Consider the following 6,255-nt stretch of genomic DNA (forward strand, 5'->3'; position numbering starts at 1 on the left):
TGCTGAAATGAAGCACAGACACTAAAGTGAATCATCCTTTTCAGTTGTATCCCCTTCCTCGTGGATAGATGTGATATTCTTGGGCACTTTGATCAAATTTTCAAGGTATCAATCATCTTTTTCAGCTTGTGCACTTAACCATCAGGGATCGCAGAAAAATAAGGAGAACCAGTTTGACTGGTGAAACCTTCTTATATGGTAGAAAAGAACGCAAGCAAAGGGATTTCCATAGTACTTGTTATTAAATTCAGAAACACAAGGTCACCCACTTTGATCCCAGTAATAGCATTGACTGTTCACCACGTTCAACTTTTCAGTTCACTTAATGAGGTATAAAGTGACATTCTGGTACAAACTTCCGTTCAAATATATTAGAAATCAACAGAAATTTAAACTAAAGTGTACTCGCGCAATTGGTATTCTGATTTAAGATTCCTCATTTATGACCCTTTTGAATGCAAATCACTCCCCAAAGTCCAGTGAAGTGTAGTTATTAGAAGTTAGTGATACATTCAGCACAGTTTAGAGAACATTGTAGCCACTGTTATGGATTGTGAAACAAGGCAATGTACAAGGGAATTCATTTTAACCAGCAGAATGCAGTTCCATGACTCACACCCTGGTCCTTTGTCCTTGTCCTGCCCGATAATATCCATCAAAAAACCAGGCAGGGCTATCAAAGAGTAGCTAGTTCAAGGAGTGAACTGCCTATCAAAATTTATAAGAAGATATTCTTCTTGTCTAAGGCATTCTGAAACTGTGTGCTTAAAGAGTAGCTAGTTCAAGCCACAACAAATTGAAGAACTAGATATTACATCTTTAACCCAGCAGAAAATCATTTTGAAATAAGATACCAGGAATTAAAATAACCTTCTTCATTCTTAGAACTTGCAGGTCACAGATTAAAATCAGATTCTTCTTTGGTGGCATGGACTCTAAATGGTCATACAAGTTTTAATACATAACCATTTGATCACTAGTTCAAATTTTTGTCAACAAATAGCATATTTCAAATCAAGATTCATACCACTTAAAAGATAATTGGATGACCCTCAAAAACCCATCAATAATTGAGAGGCAATAGTTATTAGTACCTGTTCCCTAAACAATTTTTTTCTAAAAGCCAAAATGTGACCAGTACAAACTTACCAAAGATTTGTAAGAATGCAGGAAAGGATTCAAGTACCTGTACAGAGTGCCCGAAAATTCTCGGCAGTCTTGGGAACAACATCGGCGAAAAGCTGAGCATTCAAAAGAAACAGGTTTTTATCTTTATCTAAATCGAGGAGACTTGTAGAGCGAGATGACTTTTCGATGTTACCTTGATTACGTGCATAAGTTAGCTCGGGGCTGAGTGAACAAGCGAGTTGAGACTCGAGAACAATAAAACGGCGGTCGCAGTCGTTAGTCGGCGAGCGAGAAGTAAGTGCTTGCAGCTAGCTTGGCTGTGATTTTGCTTTGCAAGAGATTTTGATGCTGTTTTTTACGAGTTTAGTGAACTAGGGTGCGATCTCGTGTTTCGCGGGGAAGAAGCTTTTCGTAGGAGGTATATGATTGTTCCTTTATCTGATCGCCACGTGTTGGAATGTAAGCTCGATACGCTAATATCTCAGGACAGAAAAACATGAAGACACTTGTCACAGATAGGGAACGAGAAAAAAGATAAAATTGCTTTTGGTAAAATGTTTATTTTATCCTTTATATATCTATTTATTTATTTTTCTTAATATTATTGTAATTTGCATGATTAAAAAAAATATATCATTATTTCTATTTTCATTTATAATGAGCGTATTTTTTAATTAATTTAAAATGATAACTTCTTTACTTGTCAAAATCATATTTAAAAAATTGTAATCTTCGTGAAAAATAATTAATTACTAAAAAATATAATTAAATTATAATTTACTTGGTCATCAAATACTTTTATTAAATATATTTTACAACAATAATAATAATAATAACTAATTAAATCAATAATATGTCAAATAAAACATTACATAGTCACAGGGTTAAAATTTAATATAGTTGAAAATGCAATATAACAATTTCATCACAGTGCATATTTTCAGATATAATTAAACCATCACCTATTAATTATTAAATCTTATTTTTTGAGAACATTACCAGATTTTCTCTCTCTGTGTTATGTATGTTTTAATTATTATATTAGTTTCTTGACAATAATATTTTTTATAGTGTTAAAAAGACTCGCTCGTTAAAAAAAATTATTCTTGTACTTTTTAATAACAATTACTCCTTAGTTAATTAATTTTATTCAATTTATAAATAAAAAAACCATTTAATCCAATTCATTTATTTTTTTCTTATTCTAAATTATAAATTTGTATAGAATAATTTATTATTTATCCCGAGTAATTTTGTTTTTTCATATTTATTTGATAAAATGAAAAAGCAAAACTTTCAACAAAGTTATATTTTTTGAAAAATACTTTTAAAAATTAATACATGTATATATATGTGCATTATAAAACATATTAAGAAATTAGAAAAACATAAAATATTGATCCCGTTTATTTGTTGGAAAATAATTTTTTTTAGAAAGTGAATTTTGAAAAAATAAAATATTTTCTGAAGTTTGCTAATATAATTAAAAAAAATTTCTAGTGTTTGATTATGTCATGGAAAATTAAAAATAACAGGGAAAAAACAAATAATAATTATAAAAATAAGAACTAAAGTTAATATAAAAATTAAATTTTAAGAGATGAAATTGAAAAATATTCAAAATAAAATATATATAGCAATCAAAAGTTTGAGGACCAAATTTGATATAATTAACAAATAATATGATATTTCTAAATTTTTCATAACTTCTGGAAAATATTTTCCCCTCAAATTTTATAGGAAAACACTTTTCTGGAAACCAATTCAAATTTTTCTTTGACTAAAAAATATTTTTTGTTGATTAATTTTTTTAATAGCTAAAAAAATAAAAAAAAATTAAAAAATAATTTTCTAGAAAGTGAATTACAAAAAATAAAAATAACCTGCTATTATAAAAAAATTATAAAGAAATTTGTGAGGAAAGAAAAAATAATCTGATCATGTCTGCATCCTTATCCCCCGCTCCTCCTTATAAATATGAAAAACTAGTTAAAAGTTATTTTCTAAGCATAGGAAAAAATTATAAAAACAGGAAAAAATAAAAGGTGTGATAAATGTAGTGTAGAATAAGAGAAAAAACATTATAAATTGTATAGGTGTTTTATTTTTTTATCTTTTCTTTTTATTTTTTGGTTTTTTTAATTTGGTCATTTAATATTATATTTATTTAGAATTGAATTTAATGGTTGATTTTAGCTGTATAAACTAAAGAATTATGGAATGTCAAGAAAAACTTTCTAAAGTAAAGAATTGTGCAATTCCAGGAAAAACTTTTGCCTTTTAGTTGATGTTAATTTTGTTGAGTTTAAATAAAATTATATTGATTTGAAATGATTCAATTTGTAGGGATTGAATTTGAAGATACATTGAGCCCCCCTTTATTGGTGGTGGGGGGAGAATTGGATGAGTAGTGAAAAATGTTCATCCCAATTATTATTTTAATGATTTAATTTTTTTTTTTCACTCAATCATTTTACATTAAATTTATTTGATATTGGGCTTAGGGGTTTGTTTTGTTGTTTATGTATGAGAGTCTCGCAGCACTAATTATAATTTTTAGCATGTGGTTAGTGCTCAACTTCACAAAATATAATTAAATTGCATTGATCTAGAACAACTGTATTCGTAGAACTAAATTTGAATATAAAACAAGGTCATGGATTAAATACAATGGACAGAGGAAGGATGGTTGGAGCGTGCGCTCAAACCAACAGGCGAGGAGGATTATCGCACCTGGAAAGCGTATGCACGACTACTTTTGAATCGTCTCGACAGGGGCAGCCTTGTAAGGTGGTGCATGTTGGTTTTGTGTTGTAGTGTGCCGTTGATGGGTTTTTTCTACTCGTCTCTCTTTTCACTTATATATTGTGCCTTGCTATGTTATTTTTATCTTGTATGGATATTGCTTCTCATTTTATTTTTTTATTTTTTTAATATTTCAATTTTACCCTTTATAATTACTATTTGTTTTATATAGGTTGATCATGATTTTTTAAAAAGTTTACTTGGATTAATTACAATTTTTTTTGGTAAATTTTTTTATTTTTCTTGGTATCATCATTTATTAAATGAATAGTCTAAAATTAAGTTTTTTTTATTTGTTTTTTACGTGGTTATCTATGCCCTAAATTGCGGGTCTTGCAAGTTCACTTAGATTGATTCTGATATTTTTTTGTTAATTTATTTTATTCAATCCTTCAACATATATTTGATTAGTGATTGAGCTTTGAATTTTAATTTTTTGTTTTTTATATGGTTAATTTGTTTTTACAACCCAATCACAAGGTTTGACAAGTCAACCCTAATTTACTCAAATCACTCTTTATTTATTTTTTTATTAAAATTAAACATTTCCCCTTCATTTCTATCATTTCTATCATTTGAGTACGTGTTAATTGAGAATTTGATTAGTTTGAGATTGGACTTTGTAATTTTTTTATCTATTTTTTATAAGGTAATCCAAGTTTCATGACCTATCTTACAAGCCTAAAAAAATAACTTGAGTTAACTTGGGTGATTCATTTTTTGAGTAATTCTTTTTTTTCTTTTATTTTTTTTTCTGATCAATGCTGGGTTTCTAATTTTTTTCAGTTTATTTCTAGATATTTTGTTTCTTTTTAATTAGGTTTGTAATTTATTTTGGATTTTTTATAGAGTTATCATGGCCTCAAACAAACCTTTTAAGATTTAGTTGGTCTTCAATTCTCTAAGCATGCGGTTTTATTATTATTTATTTAAACAAAAAATAGTTTTACAAAACAAAACAAAGTTTTGCATATTAACTCAAATTGACTTGAGTCATTTTTTTTAAGTTGAATTTTTTTTTAATCATGTCCTTAAATACCAGGTTTGTTAGAAATTTAGATTTAAAATATTTTTTTATTTTCTTTCTATATGGTTATTCTCATCTCCTGAGATGCGAGTCTTATATGTTTATCTTGTTTGGCTCGAGTCATTTATTTTTGTTAAAAAAATATTTATTTTTTAATTTTAAATTATGTTGGCTGAGAATTGAGTTTTATAATTTGATTTAATTTATTTTTTAAATAATTATTATAATATTATAATCTAAATTGTATTTTTTAGAAACTAGCCATGATTTCCTGGGATCAATCTAGTTACATAGTCATCTAAATATTTTAGAAATGAACATATCATGTAATATATTGTAAAAAGAGTATCTTCTAATTTGCATCAAGGTTGGCGTTCATGGTTCTTTTATTTTACTTATAATACCATGATTTCATATATTTTTTTCTTGCATGCAAAAAAATATCCAGCTCGCAGACTATCGCAGGCCAAAATCCAGTTTTTGTGTATATAATTGAACAAGTTTTTATCTTAATTGTTTCTATTTCTCTAGTTGAAAAGCAATAATCAAACGCTACCACGAGCAGTCAGTTATCTGGGCCTTTGGCAGGAACCTTTCGAGGTGTAGACTTTGGGCCAGGGCAATGAGCTGCCTTGCGTTCCCTTTCTGTCGAAGAACCGAGGGTCGGTGGGAAGGCTGTATATTCAATTCAGCTACCAAATCTTCTTTTTCGAACGAAAACAATTCAGTAGCTTCGAGTACAAGTGTCCAAACCTAGGAGGTTCGATGACATCCCTCCAAAAATTCTAGAGTACTCAGCAATAATTATTCTATAAATATATTATAAGAATATATGGATATAAAAATGAAAAAACGACTCCACAATTTTGCAATACGATCGACGTTCACATTTGGCGACTTGGTCATCGAACGTGCGTGGGAAAAAAAACTACATTAGGAAGTTGGGTTTCATGCCTAAAAATGCACTGTCCTGCCTCAAATATAGAAACCACGCAACATGTGGCCATAAACTACCAAGCTTCTTGTCAAACAAGTTATTGTATAAATTTAAAGGGTATAAATCAACTAAGTAAATTTTAAATTTATTTTTTAAAAATTATTAATTTAAGTTTTATAAATTTCAGAATTATTAAATTTTTTTATATATAATTATTAATTTTAAAATATATGAGATTAACCAAGATACCTATAAATTAATTCAAACATCCATACTATTAATAATAATAATAAAAAAAAGAAGAAGCTATGGTGCACTTCCTAATAGAGTTTTATGTCTGGCTGTGCTATTCATTGAT

Source organism: Populus euphratica, unplaced genomic scaffold, assembly GCF_000495115.2.
Source record: "Populus euphratica unplaced genomic scaffold, PopEup_1.0 scaffold2994.1, whole genome shotgun sequence".
Taxonomy (NCBI): domain Eukaryota; kingdom Viridiplantae; phylum Streptophyta; class Magnoliopsida; order Malpighiales; family Salicaceae; genus Populus; species Populus euphratica.